The sequence below is a fragment of the Labrus mixtus genome, chromosome 3 (genome assembly GCF_963584025.1).
Source record: "Labrus mixtus chromosome 3, fLabMix1.1, whole genome shotgun sequence".
Classification (NCBI taxonomy): domain Eukaryota; kingdom Metazoa; phylum Chordata; class Actinopteri; order Labriformes; family Labridae; genus Labrus; species Labrus mixtus.
This window is the reverse complement of record NC_083614.1, coordinates 24,521,213-24,545,560: the sequence shown is the minus strand read 5'-3', so window position 1 is coordinate 24,545,560 and position 24,348 is coordinate 24,521,213. Positions and strand designations below refer to the sequence as shown.

Below are 24,348 nucleotides of genomic sequence, written 5' to 3'. Positions count from 1 at the left end.
GTGTGTTTGGTATGGGTGTATGCCACAGAGCTGTTTAATTGCATGTTCTGGCACGTAGCCTAGAAACAAGCTAATTGCACAAGATACTCCACCACTAGTTGCTTGGCTTATCACCATAGTTAAAACAGGCATTGCCATAATGTGAAATGTTACCTGAATGAATAATTTACACTAATATTTGAACAAGTATGATGCAAAGATTATATTCACACATGCAATTAGCTTATGTTTCTGGAGCCTCCACTCAGTTCATGTAAGTGGGAAGAAATCTGATTTTGACAGATGCGCTGTGATTACTCCCAGTACACTCTGCAATGAACATAATATGGTTACATAGTCCGACAATTAACACCAATTTACTTTTAATTCATGCAAGATATTATATGCGGGTAATAGCGTCGTCCACTATTCATATGTGAGATGAGGTATTGCATGCATGCAATTGTATGTCTGCTGTGCAATACACAAAATTAAACACTGGGAGCTTTTCAAAAATGTTTTAAATTTGTATTCCTGGAAAGCAATAATGGTCAAAAGTAAACAAGAAACAGATGATTTGTTTAAAAAAAAAAAAAGTCCTGACTTTTAATTAATAAGAACACCTTAAGAGGTAAAAGGGGAAATGACTTCTTCTGGTTTGTCTACTAATCCAGATTTTACTGCAGAGATTAAGGACTCAACTATTATCGGTTTTCTCTTTCTATGTTTTATTTACATCTGAAAAAAATCACCTGGTACAAGAGGAGAACGACAAAAAGGACCTGTCTCTCTGCTTGTGTCCTCATTCACTTTCGGTCAATGCTGCTAATTAGGCATCTGCCAAATACACATACAAGGCACAGTAAGTGTGTATGTGTGTTGAGGGGCCGTACTATGTGCATGTAAGCAGGCATGTATAAGTTTGTGCATGAACAGGCAAGTATTTTGCATAAACTGTGGTTGTTTATTTTAGATGAGTTCAGCCTTTTTTTCCCCCAGCCGTTCACTGGCCTTCATGAGAGCTTTGAAGATCATTAAAATGTTTGCACAATACTATTTCTCCCGGGATTTCATTGACTACTGTATATTGAGAATATTATTATCTTAAATTAACATTCAAACAAGTTTAAATCAATTCAAATGTAAGAAACTCAGAAAATAATTTAAAAAGCACACACTGCTGGAGGCAAAAAGGCAAACTAGAGGAACATTTTTAAATAGTCTATTCTGAATCTTTGGGGTCATGTTTTCAATTTAATAAAAAAAAAAGAAAAATCTTTGCTGAAAGCCAGAAATGGCTATAACTCCTGTAATGGCTTAACTCTGGTTTGGCTGCTAAAATCACATCATGCTCATGTTCATGCACCTCTGACGTTTCCATGACCAGCAGTAACAGGATCTTTAAGAGCGCGGTCACACAATGTTGTCGTACCGTGCTTAAGCACACTGGCCTGAATACAATGTATAAAGGGGACAGGACCATAGCCGGGGAAATGTAGCTCACACTGGAAGAATTTGGATATTTAAATGTAATGATTGAGTTGACTGTTATAACTGGATATAATGCCAGTGGTGATCAAAGATGTATCATAAAGGTCCAAATAAATGAATATTATTTTAAAAAGACAGTCAATATCATTAAAAATATATTTTCACGCTATGCAGAAGTAATATGTTGTTGTGTTAAAACTCTTACAGCAGCCATACACATGAATATGTACATATTCCTGTTTCACATCAAGTCCTTTCAAGACTAAATGGAACATGCTGGATCTTCATGGAGAATGTATTACCATGTGAAACAAGGGCCTATTAAGGCTGACTAGCTGGTTGTTGTGGCATTTTGATTTCAGTATCACAGGGGATTTTTCAAGTTATCCACCCTGGCGCCCTCCATGCCTCTCGCTGTGATTCTTTGCACTTCAGCCTTGTGTTTTGTTAGATTGGTTCTGGCACCCTCACTCCTCTCCCTAACCCTCTTGTGGTTCTGACTGTCTACGTGTCAAAATAACCAGGGGGCATCCAAGCTCCCTGACGTTCTTTTGCCTCCCACATCCCATGTTAACGAGATCAATTAAGACTGCCACGTTGGATTAACGCACGCTGGAATAAAGCACAATTAACGAAGCTAACTCAATCAAACGAGGCGAGGTCACACTCTCGGGGCTCTCACTCACAACGCAGTGGGCAAAGGCTTGTCCTAGTGACTGGAGGAATCAAACACACAGATTGATTTAAACTTTCATCATGTGAACCTTAAATCTGCTAAATCTCTCGCTCCCTGAACCCTGCCCCACAGTTTCTCTGATAGTCTCTAATCCACGGAAGGTCCTCTCATCACAGTGAGGAATTTTAGACTTGTAGAAACATTTGGTATAGGCACAAAGCAGCAGAAACTCAAGGTGCCAGTCTGCCTGCTTTCTGTCATGGGAACAAGAATGTTGGCTTGCAAACTGGCTAGGACACTGCCAACAGTGGGGGTGCAGTAGCTAAAAAGCTAAATCCCCCCACTGTTCATAGATGCATGTCTGTGATTCTTTCAGAGCTTTGGTCTGAGACAGCTGCAAATGTACAACAGAGAATCAATACAAGCTAACTAATGCACTATTTGCTCATAGTGATTACCTTCAATCATATTAGAAACATTTAAAGTGTTCACTTTTTCACACTGACTCATGATTAAATGCATCTCTTACTTGCAAATGATTCAAATTGTACTTAAAAACTTAGACAAATTATCCACAACCCCCATGATCATATCCATTCCAATAAGGATTTCAGGAGTGATGGATTTTTTGCAGATAAAAATTGGCTAGACTTTCAGCATGTGAGCTAGCAAGAACACCATTAATCTCCCTGACGAACTGATGGTTGTTTTTCTTTTGGGGAAAGTGAAAAAAAGTTCCCCACTCAGACCACCAACCACTCAGTGTAAACAAACCCGTTTTTCTGACTGTGTTCCATCTAATGTGAGACTGCAGGCTGACATTCTCACAGCAGGCCCAATCACACGTAGGTAATTATACAGTACAGGAGGGAAGAGAGAAACAATGAGGCAGAACAAGAGGAGGAAAGAGAAGGATATTAACTATTCAGCAGTCTTCTTTGTTCTCACATTTCCAGCACACTTCTCTTATGTTTATTTGCTTCTTCTTTTTTTTTTTTTTACTTCCACTTACCTGGGATACATTAGCATCTCACCTTCTTCTATCATAAATATTTTAAATCTTTGGTTTCTTTTTTGCTTAATGTTATTATGACACATGCTAAATCGTCCATTTTACTGAACCTTTTCTTTAACAAGAAATAGACTGTTGGAACAACATTGTACGTGCCCGATTTAGCCAATTCTTGATTGTTAAAAAAAAATATGGACCATAAATGTTCTGATTAAATTACGCCAAGAAAACTTGCTTCAAGTGTGCCACCTTTTTTATTTATCTTTGCTGCCACAGAATTGTGACACATCATTTCCATAATCAGTATAATGACAATCTTTTGCTCCGCCTTAAAGAATAGCCCTAAAAAGGATGTAAAAAATGATCTTGAAGCAAACTGGTTGACGACAAGTCATTCAATGTCGATACAAAAGAGAAAATCTATGGTCAACTGCGGCAAAAGTGAGTTGGACAAGGCATAAGCGAGGAAGGCACAGCAGGGGTGGAGTATAGGACAGAGTGGGACAGATGCAGAAGTGAGGGGAAAAAATGTCAGAAGAGGAAAAAAAGGAGCTTGTTAGCCCTGATGTGTTCATGGTCCTTTGAGAGACGGTTTGGAGCTGTGCACCAGCACCACAGAAGTTGGCACTGGCTTTAGCTTCTCTTTAATCCCCATTTCCTCTCTTCTGCATTATTCATTTGGAACAGGAGAAGAGAAAAAACAAAGAGAGCGAGCCGATTATGAAAAGGTGGATCAAGGCAGACTGGGGGGGATGAATGGGGAAGTAAAGGGGAAAGGTCCTGGAATTAAGCAGCCCTGAAGAGAAGCGCTCAGCTCGGTCTGAGGACAATAAATATGAACACAGACTGATGAGCTTGGGTCTAAGAAGAGAAAAGAGAAGGGGCAAAAGGAGGTGGAGAGAGGGGTTGTGGGGGAGTTAAAAAAGCAGAGAGGAAAAACATAATGTGACACTATCCGGCCCGAGTGTAGGATGTGAGGGAATCAAAGGCACCTTTGAGGAGCCAGAAGACGACAGTGAAAGTGCTAGAAGAGTGGTGTCCATGATTACAAGAAGTAGGGAAATCTTTGAGTCTGTGCTCATGAAAGCCCACCCCGGGCCTCGTCTGAAACCCCTGCTCGACTTAAACCGATGATACACAGAGAGGAAAAAACGCAGAGAGAGGAAGAGAAGCGCTAATGATGGAGGGGTCCAGATACTACTGAAGCAGGGCACTCTGCAATTCATTTTAATCACTATTCAAAATCATTAGCACGAATGCGCGAGTACTCCCGTTTGGTGGGACCACGAGCCGAGAGAGAGAGGGAGAGAGAGGGCCGAATACACCTCAGCATGTGAGCCGCTCTTTGAGTTCTTTGAATAAGACAGTCCAAGACTTGATGGAATAGGAAATGAAGACGAAACTTTATTGTTCCGCAATCTAAAAGAAGAAAAACACAATTTGAAGAAGAAGGGAGAAACCTTTGAAAAGAAGCTTTATGAAGTCGGCCAAACACACTTCAGAATCAAATCATTTAAACTTTGTCCATTCACCGAATCTGGTAACAAAAGTACTAAGTTAATCAGGACGTAGCTCAGGATGAGAATATTACAGGTCCTCAATAAGTCTGACAGACAACCCAAATAACAACACTACTAAGAATATTTACATTTCAACCGGCAGAATGTCGATGGATTTATGACTACCTCTATTTCAAACTGTATAAAATCTAAAAATCACAAGACAATTCCAGATAGATCCTTATTTAAACTAGTTTTTTAGGCCGATACTGATAGTTTTGCATATCTGATATTGTTTTTCATGTACCTTATATTTTAACCACAATGAATAAGCAAACGGTTTTCATATAGGTGGATTCAATGTTTTGAATATTGTGTCCAAATATGAACCGGTACCTGGCTGGACATTTTATATTTGAAAAATAATCTGACATGATATACTTGCATTTAGATAAGACTCGAGTATTATATCACCTCGCACGGACTTAACATGCTACCTGTATCTATTTTTGAGCTCAGTTTAAAAAAGAAGAAGAGAGAAGAATAAATAATACATAAAGACAACGAATAGCGCAAACAATGGATCTACAGTATGTTTATGTCTGTGTGTGATATCTTTACAAAACTCAGACCTTCACCCTCTCCCGTGTGGAGGGAAACAGTGAAATGATAAAAAAGGGAATTAAGACAAAGAAAACCGCTGAGGTCCATGGGGACTCTACAAGGCCAGCGATCCATAATGCGGCTTGCTAACTATTTATAGGCCTCCTTTACATTTTTCACTTTCACATTTTTATAGGCTAATGATTATTTCACTGCAGAAGTAAATAGCACAGCACCAACATCCCGTGCTTCATGTGAGGCCTTAATTGATTTATTTCCCAACAATCCAAGTAAACTAGTGCAGAGCTTTGCTCCTGTGTGCTCACATTTCACCTTCTGCAGCCTCCATAAAACACATCTGTACTATCACCTGATCTTCCATGTGCCAGTAATCCCATTAACCACAGTGCACTCTCCTCTGTCTTCATCTGTGTGTGTGTGTGTGTGTGTGTGTGTGTGTGTGTGTGTGTGTGTGTGTGTGTTGGCTTGTGTGCACACACCTGCACATTTGTATCGTCTCCATCTCCATTTCCCTTTCACGTATTCAGCCACTAAGCAAGGTAAACATGTCCACCATTGAGTAAAGAGCTCAAGCACATGCAGGTGCAGGTGCCGGCCGTCCTCCTCCCCTTTCTCCTTCTCCCTCGTACTTGTCCTCCCCACCTCTCCTCCCTGGTGCCTCCCTGCTCCTGTGTGTTGCTGACACGAGCTGGCACGTGGCTAAAAGCCCGGGCCACCTAGGCTCTATTGTCCTGCCCACTCCACAGCAGCACTGACGGCTCTCTTGTGGCAAGGGGCCCTTTGTTGCCAGCCTGTCAATTCAGCAGGTGCCTTACAGCAAAAGGCAGCAGCCAGCCAGCCAACCAGTCCGCCCAAGCCGCTTCGTTAGCGCAGCACACTGTTTGATGTTCTCATTTCATCAGCTGGGAGACGGCAGCCAAGGAGGATGCTAATAATCACTTGAAAAACAAAAACATTTCACTCAAGCTTGTAAAAGATAAACTCCAATTTCAATGATAAAAGAAGAGTGACAGACAGCCCTGGTACCAGTCACAAAAAGAGCGCCAGACACGCTATCCCTCTCTCTTTTTTCTCTCAGCATCCCTCTTTTACAAGGTGAAACCAATTCATTCTGTCAATCACTGAGAATAAACAATGTTTATTGACAAATTGCTGACTGTGTAAAGAAAGACCAAATCATGTGGGCAAAGTATGCAAAAACAGTGCTGCATTTAAGACAGCTGTGTGATCCCTCAAAAACCAGCTAAGTGTGTGAAGGTGCAGGTTGTGTGAAGAAGAGAACCCCCCCAGGCACTCAGGAAAGGGGACCCTGGGGGTTTGGGCTATGCTTGCACACCCTCACTACAGTACATTCACAGCCTTACAAAATGTGATACCACCATCGCAGCTCAGTTTAAATGGAACCCAATGCATAATATGTAAAGAAAAGTCAAGACCACTTCATACAAGGTAGCAAGAGATGCTATAATTTTAAGGATGTTTGAGGAACCTTATGGTTGTTTAAGAAGAGTGACAGTCTTTAGGTTAAGTGCAATAATATAGAGGAAATCATTGACAGTATTAGCATACAGACTTTAAAATAGGGATTTCACACTTGCAGAAATCTCCTGAAAAAAAAGTATGTATATGTGAATGCAAACAGCCGAATTAGGTTTAGGTTATTCTCCGGAGAATACACCTCGAGCCAATAGAAGAGGGGGTGATGTTTCTATACTGTGACTGCTGCACGGTGCATAGAGTGTCTGCACACGACCACTACGAACGCCGTGCGTGCACGTAATTAAACGGCTGCATTACGTTTTCTGTTCGCCAGTATGTTGTTCTCCGCTCTTGTTGATGTTGTCATTCCATTGGACTACATTTAGCAATGATATAAAGGCAGATATTATCATTATAGCATCACCCTTCGTCTCTTCGTCCGCTACTTCCGCATTGTTTTTTTACATCACGTCTTACCTCAGGAAATCCCCCCCCTCCTCCCATCTGACAGGGATAGTCTCCAGATGTGAGGAGCAGATGTGAACAGCCAGGTCGGGAAAATCCCCGGAGCAGTCCTCTCAAAATCTAGATATTGTGCATATGTGAAAACAGCTAAAGTGTCCTATGATTGATGCTATTAACAACTATTTTCATCAAAAGAAACCAATAAACTGTTTGGCTTATCAAACATCATGACAATGCTGTCATATTATCAGGGGGCTTGATATGACATCTTAGAATGTCTAAACTGTCTAAAAACAAAACATATCCACTTTCTTTCCTAGAACATAAAACCAGTAAATGTTGAGGCACTTTTGTTTGTAAACCACTTTATTCTAACAGAATAGTCTAGTAGAGATTGCAGGTCTAGTTTATTTTTTAATTATGGTTATTATATTAGCAAAAAGCAGTGGCGACTGTTGAGGTAGTTCACATGTAACCCACAACACAATTTACCCACCCTTTTTTTACACTTCTGCATTTATTTCTATATAGGCACCCAAAGATCATCTAAACACAAGTGAAGAAAAAATACTTCTTTATGTTTTTTTTTAAATTAAAGTAGCTATTCAGGTTTTTTTTAGGAGCACACCTTTGAGCTGATTTGAACCTTTGAACTATATATCCACGCCCAAAATTGCACAAAACAGCATGACGCACATCCCAAGGCTTTGGGTTGCATTAGAGCCCTCTGGCAACAACAACTCATGCTCTTTCACAATGAAAAACGGAGCATTACACCACAGCAGAGCAGCCCCTCGTTGCTCCAGGACCAATGAGGGCTTTGTTTGTCAGCCATGTCACTTACTGACCACCAAATTAGCTTCATCACCTCTGGCACCAGGATATCGAATGTGACATTCTGTACCACAGGGCCGGGACTCTCTTTGTATGCGCTGCTACAGGGATAATAAAGACATAGAATATGGAAAAATAAGGTACTTTCGTAAAAAATAAATGAATACATAAATAAGGGAAAGCCATGCTATCTTTTTTTCTATTCTAAATAAAGAATTGTTTAACACTGTAGTGTACTGAGGAAGACCAGACTCTTGCTGGAAATACAGTGTGGATTTATGAAGGCTTGTGACTGTACTAAACAGGAGTCCACAGATGAAAACATCATCATCTGGGCAGTGTTCAGATTCTGAAATTACATTTCCTGTTCTGTCTCTTTGTCCTATTAATGTCCCTAAAGGAGGAGATGACGCTGCAGAGAACGAGACATCTTCTCATGGCCCATGTGAACTAATAATTGCATAAAAGTCAACAACCAGTATGTGATGTGATATAGCATAAAAAGACGTTTAGAGGGAGATCACAAAGCTACAAAACCAAACAAAATTTGAATCTTTTTTATTCTTAACCAACATAAGTGCATTTTACCCAGCATGCAGTTCTGGCTATGACAGGGTTGTCCGATAGAAATGATAAAGTAGAAACTGCTGACCCATCTCTGTGTTCTTCAGAGACGATGAGGCCTGTCATTTGAGTTTCTCATCTATGAAAGAACCATCAAGAAAACATCTGGTTAATGTAGGTTTTTTTTGCCTTCACACAATACCAGCAGTCTCTCCTTCTACAATCAAGCAGGCTTTATTTCCACACTTCTCCCTGGATAGTTTAAAGCAGTTACCCTGCGTCAGCATCGAGGTTTGACTAAGAGGAAATGACAAGAGCAAGATGTCCAAATCATTAGTAATGTGAGAGGAGCAGTTCCCAGGCATGTCTCGTTACATAGCTGAGTGCTAACGTGAGGGCTAAGGGCTCGTGATGGGGCTGTTCTGGGCCCAAGCCTGTCAGGGAAGGGGGAAGGGGACCACAACTCTTTAGCATCTCCAGGGTTAGGGGTGGGAACATCCCAGACCCAGACCCTGAACCTGACAAAATCTGAGGTCAACTCCCTGTTCAACGAAAAAAGGAATACCGTCGAACCTAGTCTCCTCATCACTCTAATGTAATTCACAATTACATTAGTTGTTTTTGTTTACTTGAAATGAAAAGTCAAGCAGATGCAGACGAACAAATTCATATAAATCTGAATATGCATGCACTGAATACATACTAATAGCAGCCCCGTGGGAATGTGGCTCCACAAAAATCAAGCTCAACTGTGGCTCTGGTTGGGTTTCAGACTGCGGTGGCTTCTGTGGTCGGCCCTGCTGCTAGCTGCCGCACACACAATCTTCTAACCAGATCCAGAGCAGTGCTTCTCAATCAGAGGTCAAATCCAGTACCTTTGCTGGATAAGTATGTGAACACCCAAATGGTTTCTTACTATGTAATCAACAAACATAACGTATTCTGGATTAATCATCATGTCAAGTCATGTAGAACTTATTGAGTTTGATGACATTTGGGAAGCTTTGAATTAGAATCCCAAGTTGTGTTTTTTTTTGGGGGGGGGGATTTAAAAAAGAAGAAATCAAATATTTTATGTCTTTACTTACCACTTGTGGATTAAGCAAAAAAAAATTAAGGAACTATGTGTTGCTTTTATTCAGTGCACATTTCATATATATTATTATTTATACCTCAAACTTCTCTGTTCTCTCTTTTCTGTAATAAGCATCTGAGCAGTGCACAATACAGACACACAAATGCACACACAATGAGTTCAACGTTTATTTTTATTCCTACGGCGCTCATCCTTCTTTGCATGAGTGCATCATCCGACACACCGACAGAGAGTCTTAGTATGTGTGCGAGCGTGTGTAAGGAGCTGACTATCAGAGAATAAGGTTGCCCCAAAGGGGTCGCACCTCTCTCCACTCTCGCCCCCCTTCCTTATCCCTCCTCTCTACTCTGTGCCTGCAGGGATTTCCCTTTTCAGTTCAGGAGAGATGTCAGACCTGTTCCACCATCCCTCACACAGAGGATGGACTCTGCCCTCCCCTCACATAACATTTGTTAAACTCCACAAATCAGACTCATCTCTTGATATCAGGACCGAGTACAGTTTAACAAAGCCACAGCTGAATCAACACGTCTATACATGCCTTCAATCTGAACCTAAAGTGACTACTGACATGAGCTGGACACATTCAGAGACAGACGATGAACTTGCTTCAAAACGCTTTATGAAAAGCACAAACAACACTGTATACAAATAATCATTTACACAAATTCAACGATGGGGACAGAGCCTAAAGCAAGAAACAATCGAATGCCACAAGTAACGTCTTTCAAATATCTGTCGAACGTTTAGATACTGCATGTTTTAATACCTAGACTTAATCACTGTCTGAATCCTGTCATCAGATCCTTTAAAATGAAAAAAATGATTTTTTTTAAGCCACACATTTTCTTCAATGCCATATAAAACCATATGTAACAATCTTTCACAACACTATAAAGCCTCAGAGAGTTTGGTCCAATTAGCCATCGTTAAAGTTTGTTGTTCCTTCAATTTCTTAAATCTGAACTTTATGTTGTTAACAAAGGTTGATGTCAGGCATCTATTTGCAGAAAGGGATTTAAAAAGTAAAACATAAAAAATGAAATAACATAACGTTGATTTCAAAAGGGCATTTGAGAACACTGACCAGATCCAGTTGAGATTATGTTTTTTAATTACAGTGATTAAAAAAAGAGGAGTATCATTGCTTAGAATTTTAATATCCAATAGATAATGTTATTCTAATTTTCACATAGGACTTAAAGTGTCTTTTTATCCATTACAAACAAAGTTGAAAATTATCAATAAATGAAAAACTGAAAGCCAGGGAAAATGCAGAGAAGGAAGGAAAAAAAGAAAAGCACAGAAGACAAAGAAAAGAGAGAAAACAGCTCCACAACAGGGGTTGAAAACAGCTAAACCAGATAGGTCTTCCCTGCCTCCTGCACATATTAGAATATTAATATTAATGAAACATCCTGTCCCCCCTCCCCTCTGTTTTCCCCCTCAGACGATTTGAACATGAAAAACTTAAAAAGCGAAAATTCCAGGAGTTGCGTATCACAGTTTGACCCGGAGCCACACAGCAGACACCAACCATGACAGACTCACTGTTCAAAGCAAGCGTGAGCTGCTTTCATCAGGGGATCCTGGTGTTTTTTTTTTGTTTGTTTTTTTACAGTGTGACACCACCAGCCAGTGCCATCTGCCTTTTACTAAAATCAGAACTTCAAGATGTGCTTCCTGCTTATGCGTTGTTTTTAGGTGGGCTTCACAACCAAGGCCCAGCGTCACGCAGGCTTTTGCTGCTCTGCTGTTTGCTGACTGCTGTTTACAGCCAAACCCTGCAGTGTGGCGCAATGTTAAATATTCACTGTTTAACTGTCAAGCCAGAATTGGATGGGAACCCAGCCAGGCTTTCACAGAACAGTAAAACGGGATTCCCCCCCTCTTTTAACCAAGCCAAGGCAAATCAATCACATCTCCTCCAGCCAATCCAGATTCAGACCAGCATCCTATGCCCCTCCTTCTGGTACACACCCACTTCTTGAAATGCCAAGACTCCTTAGGACCACTTCATTAAGTCCTACTCCTTCATTTAAAGTTTTTATCATATACTATGCAAAAAAACATTAACATTCACATCGTTTGCACATTAAATACACCTCTGCTCTAGGCCTGAGTAAGCCGCTGCTGACTCCTGGTTCCTGCCTTCAGACATCTGCAAAATATTTTTATTCAGTGCCCCAATACTGCACTGGCAAAGGTCTCTCATCCTTGGCTTGGCAGGACTTCTGACAGAGCCAGCCGGCAGTGCCATACAGGCCTAACCCCTGCTGCTGCAGCTTCCTGCTGCTCAGAGGGAGTCAGGCTGCCTGCCTCTCATTGACTGTGGGCCAGGCTGGGCAGAGAAGAGGCGGCTGAGTGGACGCCCCAGGTGGAGAGAACCCCCTATAGAGTGGAGCTGAGGTGAGAATGGGGGACAGATTCAGAGTCATAGAGGTTGAGGACTGGAAAGAGGGGAGAAGTTGTTTGGGAGAGGGGGGTTAACAAAGGAGATTGAGGGTCTTGAGATGAGAAGCAGTACTACGTGGAGAGAAGAAGAGATTGGTGGCACGGACATGGAATGGGAACGAGACGAAGGGCCTGGAGGGCAGGTTAGGCAGCAGGAGTCGAGGGGAGCCTCTCATTATGACTACTCTTCCTTCTCCATGCCCCTAGGACTTGACCACAACCTCAAAGCCCCAAGCCATGCTAAGAGACCAGGGCGACTAAGGAACAGTGCTGTGAGTCAGAGTATAAATACAGACAGAGGAGGGGACAGTAGGGGAGAGGGACAAGAAGTCCACAGCACCCAAATGAGGCAGTGTGAAATGAAGAGTGGAAACTAAAAGAATAGGGTTTTTATAAATTAAGGGATTCTTCCTGACGCCCAAGTTATTTAAAGCAATAATAAGTAACTTTTCCATCTAATAATAGAAGTTTTAAAGATTTATTTAATAGTACAACTTTTAACAGGGAGAATGGTGTCTCTCACATGTCCACAGCTCGGCCAGATCACCCGTTTACTGCAGTTTGTAACTTGGGCAGCGGGCCAATGTTACATCGTAAGAATTGCATAGGGCTTTATAGCACTGTAGATCCCATCCAACCTTCAGCTACAAACCAGCCAGTTAGCACGTCTCAATGGCTTACAATACAATGACTTAGGCTAAGAGGAGGAGGCCAGTGATGGATGAAGCTAAAAAGAGAGAGGGACAGAGCAGAGTGTACATCCCTACAGATATGATTGATAACAGATTACGACTTAGTGTAGGCTGTGTCGTTACTAGTGTTATCGTTGTCTCATGTTTAGCTGCTTCACTGAGTGCAGAAAATCATGCATACAAACACATCTTTCATTGTTGATCTTTAACTTAGCTTTATACGTTTAGAACCTTACAAACCTACCTCAACTAGCATAACTCTCAGAAGCCAAGCATATAAGAAAACCACATCCTGTTCCTACCCAGTCCGCATACCTGCAGTGCCATCATCGTACCAGCACCCCACATTATTTATTTACTCAACGGTCTTTTATATGTTCAGTATACAAAGGCAAAGTATTGGCTGGTTTACCTTAAAATATAGGCCTTAATTTTAAATTGTAATTTCACAAAAGAGACAGATAACATAGATACAAGAGTGAAAGAGAGACAGTTAAAGGTCCTCAGCAATTCTGAGTGAAAAGGGGGAGGGTAAAACAGACAGTCTGTCAAAACAAGATGCTCTCATACAAAATTGTTCTCTTCTGCAGCAAATCCCGTGTGAAACATTAACGCTCATTTGTGATGAGGCAGGAACAAACGCCCATAGCACAGTCAGTAAGCAAGACACAAAAAATAATCTTCCTCCCTTTTTCTGTTCATGAGTGCATATTCATTTTGCTTTTGTCTCATCTCATGACAAATGAATACTGTCAGTGTCACTGATGTGCTGTTTACAGTGGCACATAGCATCTTGTAATTATTCTGTGAAAGTGAATTTGTATCCTGAGGGATCTGTATTCGTGTGTGTTGATAATCAAAGCAGATAGAGACAGAGAGGGGACGGTTGGAGAGTGATCTCTAATAAAAAGAAATGAGGATTTTGTTGGAGAGCCATCTTTCCAGCACAGTTCACAATATGCTAACACAGATTTGGTAGCTTTGTTTAAATGGCAACAAACAGCTGCTTGTTCTTAAACACGCACCAAACATACAGACACAGTTCACATTCTAAAGATATTGGATAGCTACAGGGTAATGCATGCACAATCATTCCAAAAATAGCCTAAATAAATGGTTCTTTATGCAACTGATTAAATGGCTGCTTTATTACTATATGTCAAATAAGGCCAATCAATTAACAAATGGTGATTTTCTCAATACATTAAATATTTGCAGTGTACAGGCTTCTTAAGGCTATTTCTTCATGTTAACTTTTTTGGTTTTTGCTTAATGGCTCTTAGCACAGACAAAACTGCTTTTGAAGGTGTTGCTTTAAATATTTATATAATATGTTCATAACTTTATTGAATATAAATATACAGTATATATTTCTAATGATGCATGATTTGAAAGCCAGAGACTAGACCAAGGCTGTAAAAAAAAAAAGAGAAGAAGAAATAAAGAAAAAGCATGGGCCTTTTCCAGTGAAATAAACTACTGATATTGTGCGGTCATTGCATAAGCTGACCCAGGGGCACGGAAAGCGTTTCATAAACTTTAAACAGGGTCCTAGGTCAGTAATTTTTGTGTTTGCATGTCTTTGTAGTCTGTTTCCCCCAGAGCACTTGAGAGCCCATTGAGAAAAGGCATCAATGCCACAGCGAAATTGAGAACTTTCCCGTGACATGGGGAGCCTCAAGGCATCCTCCAAGGATATCTGGATGCGTGGATTATCAGTGACCCTTCATAAGGAAGAAAGGAGATGGATATGAAAGTATTGACTGGCTGGATGTTTGAGACGAGTATAAGAAGCAGCTCAGAAAGCCCACTCTCATTGCCAAAGACCTCTAAACTCAAACCAAACTGGAAAGGGAAGACCCAATTCTTAACTCTTCTGGGGAAGGCATCAAGCTTGACTTTTATTTTTCTCACTTTTTATTATTGATAATAAAACAACTAATGACAAAAAAGCCAAATTTCTATGCAGTGGTCCTCTACCTTTGCCAGCATCATTTATGTACAATGCTTGGCTGTGGTCTTTGACATCATTTAAAAGACAGTGCTTAATGTAGCTCAAAAAATTGCCTTAGGAAGCATCTTCCTTCAAATATGCTTTGCGCAAGAAAAAGATATGAGTTAACGTTTTTTGTTCTTCGTGAAACCCGAAGGCAAGATGACTGTTAAAGTGGTCAGATGACAAATGTCTCATCTGATCTTTAATGCAGCGAAGGGGCCAGCTCCAGGGCTGAAACAGGAAACTCTCACAGAACAGAGCGATTTGGTAAAATTCCACAGTGTTAAATCACTGCTTTGGGTGCTGCAGTTTCCTCCACACCAATGAAAGTCATTTTAGGTCTCACTCTTAAAGTATCTGTGGTAGAAAGCCTTCCTGCTATTAAAACCGCACTGATATGAGAGAAGATAAGCATAGACTAGGCTAATATGTATGTGTGCAAGTCTATACTTAATCCCAGGAAACGCCTGATAAATTTGCCCCTGCAAGATTTTGCTGGATTGTTTTTTGTAATTCTTTGGACAAAAAAGCCTGCTTTTGTAGCCACTTTTATTTCTCAAAGCTGTTTTTAATTGAAATTAGTGGAGCATAAGAATATTGAACAAAAAGTTTCAAGGCTCTGAATGTCAAAAGTTCAAACAAACCATGCTTACTGTATTTAGATAAAGAAGAGCCTCTCCAAGGTACTCCTTCAAGTTCTTCCAAGGCAGTACACCTAATTTTTTCAAAGCTCCAAACAAGGTTGTTCATTTTGGATACTTTCGATACCACATAATAGCAATACAATCTATGTCATTTAATAATTATATGATATTATAAATAAGTACCAAAGCTTTAAAAACTACCAAAGAAAACAGTATTTTTAACCCAAATCAAGTGAAAGAGAGTGAGCACTTTTCAGATTTTGGTACCAAAATGTTGACAATGTATTTATGCAATTTCAACAGTGACATCCCTAGCTCCAAATCCGTCAAAAAAGCAAGCACAATGTTTAAAGCCCATAGAAAAGTAATAAATATCTGTGACAATGACAAACCTTTTCATAATAACCTTCACACTGTTATACTCTTACTTTTGGCTGATAAACTAGTATAAGACCATTAAAACAAACTGAAGGCTATATCTCACTGTCCAATGCTTTTTTGAGATCAGCGGTCACAGACAGAGTTAATATAAATGTACTAAACAAGAAGGACATTTTCTTGCTCATTTGATGACCGTTAAACCACTGCATATTAAACTAAAATATTGTGAAAAAAGGACAAAGTCCTCTATATGTTTATATTTGCATGAGTATTCATTCAAACAGACTACACACTACCTATCACTGCTGTTTCACCTCTAGTCAACCTTTATTAACCTTTTTAAATCCAAACAAAACAAGACAAAACAATTAAGTTTTGTCAAGGCCAGTCAAAAGTGTGCCACCTCTCATCAGCTGAAATTCAAAGCGGGATGTACTGGCAGAAATCCCTCACCACTGAGACTGATGCATGCATTTGGCAGCCATTTGCTGATCATCCGGTTCGTGACACATTCCTTGATAGTCAACTTCACAGAGCCAGCCGGTGTTCAGCTCCATCACCTGATGATGCTGGCAGACTCAAGCCTGTTGTCTTTGACGATGAGTGAATGAGGCAACACAGAAGTGAGTAATAATTGGGTCAACAAGGTATGTCAGTTCCCACTAACTCTCTTCTGAATCATCTCTCTGCAGCGGAGCCAAATGTGATGGTATGACGCCTGAAATATTTGGCTGTGATAGGCAGCGACAGCAACATGGCATGAGATACTGTTTTTCAACCGATGTGCAAGTTCCAAAATGTTAAGGCCCAGGAGACAAAGCTCTGTTTACACACCTGTATGCTTCATCGGCGAGTTTCATTTCTATGTGTTTTTCATAAGTATTTCATAATAGTCTTTTGTCGTTTCTCAATCACATTATTCTTTCAAAGTTCATAAAGTATAAAACCATTTGATATTATTCAAATATTTCAATGGATGAGCTACAACAAAGTGGTTCACTCAAGTCCTAAAAGAAGTCTTAATGCAATCACTAAGTAAATGTTTTGAGATAACCTTTTTGACTCACAAAAAGTGCAGTGAATAAAAGCTTATTTTCTAAAAAAAATAAAAAACTTAAAGTGATTTATTTTTCTATCAACTAAACCAGGGGTCTCCAACAGGTAGCTCGCGGGCGGGTTTTCAGTAGCTCGCCTACAGGTTGACCGACTGTGTTAAAAATAAAAATATGACGACGGTAAATGCACCTCTTCCCACTATTCACATATTTGGCCCATAAAAACAAGTATGAAGTACTAATGTTTTCTTGGACATTGATGTGAATTTAAGATTATTGATAAGCATTGGCTTATTGCAATTTCACACGTCTACAAACAGTAGCTTAATTCAGCTGAGCTATGTAAATAAATGCAAGCGACTTGATGCAAGTAGCCCTTGGCCACTTTCATTTTTTGAAAGTAGCTCTCAGATGAAAAAAGGTTGGAGACCCCTGAACTAAACCATCTCTTTTTATCTATCAGTTCTGCCTACAAATAAACTCTGTCCACCAGGCCTATATTCACACAGAAAATTGCTAAATACATATAAAACAAAACAAAAAAAGAACAATCTATTTTTAGAATTGTTCTTGAATCAGTGTTGTTATTCCAATAAGCCCTAATCAATCCACAAGACAAATGTTATTCCCAGAGCTCTCTCTCACTGCAAGAAGAAGAAGAAGAAGAAGGAGGTAATCAGTCTGCAGAGGAGAAATACAGAAGAAACTGTGTAAAGATACAACGCACATTAACCTGCATGAATTCACCAAACCCAATTAAGATCGATATTTTCTAATATGTCACAGAAACACCTTTAAAAGTAGACCATACAGATGCACGAATAGGGCCTTACAAGGTAGTATGTATGCAGCATACTATAACATCATTGTAACGCTGGAGCATGGCATGTGTCAGTGGCTACTTCATTAAGACTGACAACAAAACAAGAGACAGCTTCGTGACTTTATCAAAGCTAAATGCAGCCTGTCGTCGTTAGAAAAGGCACTGTGTGGCGCAATGTTAATGTTAAAATGTCACTGCTATCGTTCAATGTAATGCGGTGTAGTCGACTGTAGTTTCAAGGTAGTGAAAGCTAGCGTGCTAATATGCTAACTCAGCTAGCTAGCGAACTTCGTAGAAACTTTATGAAGTGTGTCAACATCGCTTTCCACGAGGATTAAGTCGTATTTAAAGGCTCTATGAGGCTGTCAGCTCCAAACTAAGATGACAAATATGTTTTGGATTATTAATAAGTCGTTTTTTTAGCCGGCCAATGCAGCGTTGGAGCAGTTTAATGACTTCAGCTAACTTAACGGTGTTTCACGACTTACCAGGAAGTGGGATTCTGTTGCTATGCTATCCTCCTTTACGTTCAGACTTTCTTCTGATGGTTATGGCGGTTGTCTTTGTTTTGACTTTCCCTTTCTTTCCAAGGTCGCTCCAAAAATAAAAAATAAAGTTGACTCAGTGGAGCTCTCGTCCTGCGTGGCACTGTTTCCCGAGAGTTTAAAAAAAAAAAAAGTTTTCACGGAGGAAGAGGGAGAGTCGGTGCTGTGGTAGAGCCAGCCGAGATGTGTGTGTGTGTGTGTGTATGTACGTGTTTTCAGATAGTCTCGTCTCCACTGGCTAGGCCCCTCTCATCACCACACTCCTGACCCGTGTGCCAGTAATGTAAACAACCCAGCATTCCCGGAGCGCAGGGGAGGGGCAAGTGTCAAAGAGTGGAGCAAAGCTGTCAAATACCGCGAGATTCAACAGAGGAACTCAAACTCGAAGGAACACAATACTCCCTTTTTTATTTTTCCCCATTCATATTAACACGCAATGCTGTTTAATGAGAGAAATATGGAAGCCCATTTGCGCCAGTTAAAAAAAATAAAATAAAATAAATAAAGTCATAATAATGAGATAAAAAAGTAAAAATAATGAGATAAAAAGTCTAAATTATGAGATAAAAAGTCATAATAATGAGATATAAAGTCAAAATTATGAGACAAAAAGTTGAAATTATGAGATATAAAGTCATAATAATGAGATAAAAAAGTAAAAATAATGAGATAAAAAGTCTAAATTATGAGATAAAAAGTCATAATAATGAGATAAAAAGTTGAAATTATGAGATAAAAAGTCATAATAATGAGATAAAAAGTCAAAATTATGAGATATAAAGTCAAAATTATGAGATAAAAAGTTGAAATTATGAGATAAAAAGTCATAATAATGAGATAAAAAGTCAAAATTAGGAGATATAAAGTCATAATAATGAGATAAAAAGTTGAAATTAGGAGATAAAAAGTCAAAATTATGAGATATAAAGTCGAAATTATGAGATAAAATGTCGAAATTATGAGATATAAAGTTGAAATTATGAGATAAAAAGTCATAATAATGAGATAAGTCAAAATAATGAGATAAAAAGATTATGAGACTATTATTTTCATTTTTATTTTTTTTACTGGCGGAAATGGGCTTCCATATAGAAAGGATAAGATAGTGAGCTTGAGAGTTCATTCCGGACTTACAAGCTGTTTGTAAGGTTATCAACCGTGTCTCAACTTTTGACACAGAATCAAACTTTGCTATTTGGGCCACAAGGTAAGGTTTTTATGAAGTACCAACCTAAGTTGCTTAGTGTGAAAGTAAATTCTTGACCTTGGTTTTAGTAGTTTGCCCTCAAAGAAAATTCAGTGGTGAGGCAGGCCTACACATAGGCCTATTTCATTCATGGGCTTTGAACCCCATCACCAGCGCCTTAGATTTAATATTCATGGGTTTTTACAATTGTAGCCTGTTAGGAGGGTTATGTTTTGTTTGTTAAATCTTTACAATAATTATTAGGTGTAAAGGAAGAATATCAGACTCCTACTTATATGTAGCTCTAGCGAAAGTTCAGACAGGAAGACTATATTTTGCACACTCGTTTTATTGTTTATTATCATACCATGTCAAATCACTCCTCCGCACATGCTCACTCATTACTTCTCGTAATCATCACCTGGTCACATCTATCCAATAGCACTGCTCCACTCCCTCATTGTTAGCTTATCACATTGCTGCTGTCTCATTTAAAAATGGCTTTCTCTTCCACGAGTTAATTCATGCCATCGTTACGAGCGACCCTCCACCTCCCCATCGCCACCAAGCCTTCGCAGTTTCATCACCTCCTTCATCCCATCAGCCTCAGATGACATCATCAGCCATCGTCCGGTCAACCCCGGCCTTCACAGTTTGCCTCAGATGACATCATTAACCATCTCCTCATAAACTCCAGTCTTCACAGTTCAGTCAACTTCTTCATCGCATCAACCCAGACGACATCATCCGCCACCAGTGTCTGGACTCTAGGGGGGATAGATCTTGTTGCCGCTCAGGGCAGACATCGTAAATCACACTGTCTCGCTGTAGAGTTCAAGCGCCAAAGACAATCTCTGACAATCATTCTGTCACACATGTGAAATAAACCTTTCATCTTTCAATCATTTACTTGTCTCTCCTGATTTAAATGTAGTTTATGCCCCCCTAAACTAGATAGTATTTATGTCTTTATTACACTGAAGCTTAGCTGATAGGCAAATATACTGAGTTGTTCACAACCACTGAGGGTGAAGCAGTTTTAGAGCAGCAAAAATTTAACAGATATTTTGTTTTACTTCATTTTTTAAAATGTATGATGAATCGCTGAGGGTGTCTAAGTATGTATGTGATTGTGTATGTGTGCAAAGGGAGAGACAGAGGCAGCCTAGACTAAATGGATTCTCCTGAACACGCATTATAATATGCGCACAATTCCACACACAGTCTTGCTCATTGTCATTACACACAAGCATGCAGACTACCCACACATCCCATGACACACACACACAATCTGTACTGGGGAATATCATGAGAGTTGATTGACAAAAAATGGTATTGCAGATTGACTCGCATGGACAGCAAGAACATCTGGAATTGATCAGCTTACTGTTCTTTGATAAAAGCTTCAGTGCTGATTTCCATCTGACAATTCAAACATCGCTGATACACAGGAATCACATCTGTCTCCTTCCCATCCCCATTGTTAATAATCAACAAGTTAGGTGGGGTTGTGTTTTTTTCTCACTACTTCAATAGCCTTTTTTGTTAACCTCACTGCAAATATGAAAAAGGAAGAGATGCCTGGAGTGTAGGATTTTCCCCCCTTTTTCTTCAACAACAGTTGAAGATTAAAAGAAACGTCTCACAGAAATCTGTCAATTCTGTATGTGAATAATGCTGTGTGGAATTTAATGGCATGAGTTATATTGGGTTTCCTCTACACCCACATTTTCTTTCAATAAGATCAATGGCGCTCAGTGACAGATAGGGACGGTCTTTTGTATCTTCAAATTTCAGGTTTCTGAGGGAATAATTAGATGGATGGATGAAAAGTAATGCATCAGTCTGCGAGGGGAGCTGCACCCAGAGATCCTGTAGTTCAACATGTATGCCTCCACGTCTGTTTGGTAGAAAACTGTTTAATAATCGTGCAGAAGATCCATTGTTCTAAAAGTGGCTCTCAGCACTGATCGGCTGCTTTAAACCAATAGCAAACTTTTTGTGTTCTTTTTTCCGATAGTGTTTATTTTAAAGACAGGATTTCCTTTTGATTTGCGGGTATATTTTTCTGAGCAAGAAGAGACTATAGTCATCTTTTTCACTCTCTTCCACCTTCAAACTTTCCGGTGTCGCTTGCAGGTAACCAGAATGGAAAAGGTTCTCCCTCCAGGGGGAATGTAGAAGGTTAAGCATGGGATTTATTGAGACGCTTTAGACATTTTACTGTAAACGTGACATTTAACTCTGATGTGTTAGAACAAATCTTGCTCATCATTTGGGCCTCTTTGGAACAAAATTAGTCACAAATAATGTGATTACAACTTTTCTTTAGAACTGTACCCTATATGGCTCTTTTAATGTGTTAGTGATATACAAAGAGGCCATAAAGATGCACTTCACAAAATCTCTGTTGTAATCCAGAGAAAAGTCTAATTCATGTTTTTTTTCTATATTTAGCGTATTCCAGTGACACAAAGTAGCTTTATTAAGACCTGTGTTATTCTTATAACACATGCACAGTTTTTCCATATTTTTGTTTTCTTCAACATACACATTCCATTGCATTTCAATCTGGGGTTTCATGCTAAATATTCAGAAATGTTGCACCCAGGGGCTGAAAGCACATTTTAAACACTTAAAAAGGAAAAAGATGTTGATGTTTTCACTCATGTCTATTTTATTTCCCTCTGTGTTGTTGATCTGGCTCAGGGGTTAGGTATACGACTGCAGCGTGGTAGAGACAGAAGCTGCAGTCAAAGCTCCTGTGATCGGGCGCACACTTCACAGAGACCAGCAGATGGAGGGGAGAGAGGAGCTGCGTGCATCCTGAAGGTTTAGCAAGAACTGAGAGGTTACACTCCGCCAGTACAAAGATGACCTGTCACACACTGAAACATGCCGTATATCAATGCAGAAGAGCTTCCTGTTTATGTACCTCTCTGAGCACAGCTATCAGAGGAAAACAGAGAAGGATTACTGATGAAAATATGTAGGAAATGATGTTTCTCTCCTCACAAACCAAGGCGAACTTGGAGGCAGCATGCATGTGACACCTGCATTTCCATTTTCAACGCTAATTAATGTTGTTTTGTCTTCAAAGTGCAATTGCAACCGGTAGTTATCAGCCTTGATCGCAGCATTTTCAAGGTTGTCTAGATGTGAGCCGTCACACAACAAATACCTGTAAATATAGAATAGAGACACAACAGAGAAATAAAGGGATTATGGCGTGTGGAAAACTCTTCGCAAATGAGGCACAGGAGAGATAGTCTTGAGATAAAGTGAAGGACAAAACTGACAAAACAGCATATTATTTCTGCCTAGATCCCTCTGTAAAATCTGCTTCTCTGTTTTTGTGCGTCTGTGCTGTGTTGTAGAATGTGTTCATGCATGTGTTTGTGTTTCCTCTCTTGGCAAACACCCAGCACAGAGGATCGCTCCACCTGCTCTGTATCAACCAGCAGGGCAGGCCTCGGTCTCACACACACATACAGACAAGTACACACATGAACACACACATTACAGTTTAACTGTGTCTCATTCACATCATCACCCCTCTGACATCTGTCTGTGTGTGTGTCTGTGTCTGTGTGTGTCCCAGTGCCGGCGTGTGTTTGTGTTAGCAGGCAGGTTTGGTGTGTGAGGTGAGGTTAAATGGGCGCCTAGCAATGAGAGGAGGGAACTGAGGCGGAACTGGCAGAATATCACACACACACACACACAAAACACACACACACAAGCAGTGACCATAGAAACAACACCACCAGAGCAACCTGTAAACTGCAGGTGTGGCCTATGCCTCAGTGATCATCCCTTACTTTGTTTGACCCTGTCGCCTGTCACCCTGTGGATATAATGTGCGGTAATGCCTGTGTGACCGTTTGAGTATTTGTGCCTACAGAAACACACTATCCTGAAGTGCCTATTCACCAGTTTGTCATCAAACATCTGTGGATTATAGATGTTAAATGGTCCATGTACACGTTGTTGTTTTAACCTGGATTCAGACTAACTCACACCTCAATAGCTTTGATACTCAAAATGTTGGACACTGTAGGATGTGGTTGTCATTAAGCAACATGATCAACTGATGCTGGACATTTCCCAATTATTTTTATTTATGTATTTATCATTAGATCTTTTTCATCACAGGTACAGTGAAGTGTGTATCATGGTATTGTTTGTTTGACATTTATAGGCAGTTTTGGTTTCAGGCCTTTGCTGCAAAAGTCACAAGTATAAACCAGAGCCCTATTAACTGGCCGGTCTGACAACACATTTATTAAAAAGCAATAGGTGGTTGTGCATTTCAATAACATTTTAATCAATAAAAGTAATTTAAACCAAATGCTGAATACAGCTGTGTGATGATATAATTGAAGTCTGCCAGTGTCTTAAACAAACAGGACTGTCAGCTGTGTTTTGGTGAGGTCATGATACTGTCATGCCATTCCAGGAGGAGGAAAAAGGAGTGGCAGAGAAGGATCGCTAAAGGCCTGACTTTCTTACCTGTTGAGATGTCTGCACATAAAGCCAAAAATGACTTCATCGTTGACTTTCATCCAAAGTATGTGTCACAGGTTGAGATCAGTTCATCCCACTATGACACAGATTCATTGTACGATCTTACCATAAGATAATAGGCCACAGGCACGTGTGATGCTCAAATGTTTGAACTCTGTCTTTTTTTCCAAATGCCTGGATTGGGGTTAAGCAATCCTATTTGGAAAGACGTTGTCTGATCAGGCATTGCTTACACAAACACACGTACATTATACTGATAAGATGCATTCCAGCCCAGCAGCAAACCCCTGAAATTCTTGTCAACACGGGGGCCATGATGATGTCCAGAA

The 24,348-nt window shown here is 40.0% G+C and overlaps 1 protein-coding gene across 1 annotated transcript in view; it reads right to left on the bottom strand.

Annotated features, from left to right (window-relative positions):
* Positions 1-18,610, bottom strand: part of nek7 (NIMA-related kinase 7) — a 58,205-nt gene extending 39,595 nt beyond the window's left edge. Inside the window, exon 1 of the mRNA XM_061034139.1 lies at positions 18,253-18,610. The gene's annotated coding sequence lies outside the window, so the exon portion shown is untranslated. The remainder of the gene's footprint in view (positions 1-18,252) is intronic.
* Between the last annotated feature and the right edge of the window lie 5,738 nt (positions 18,611-24,348).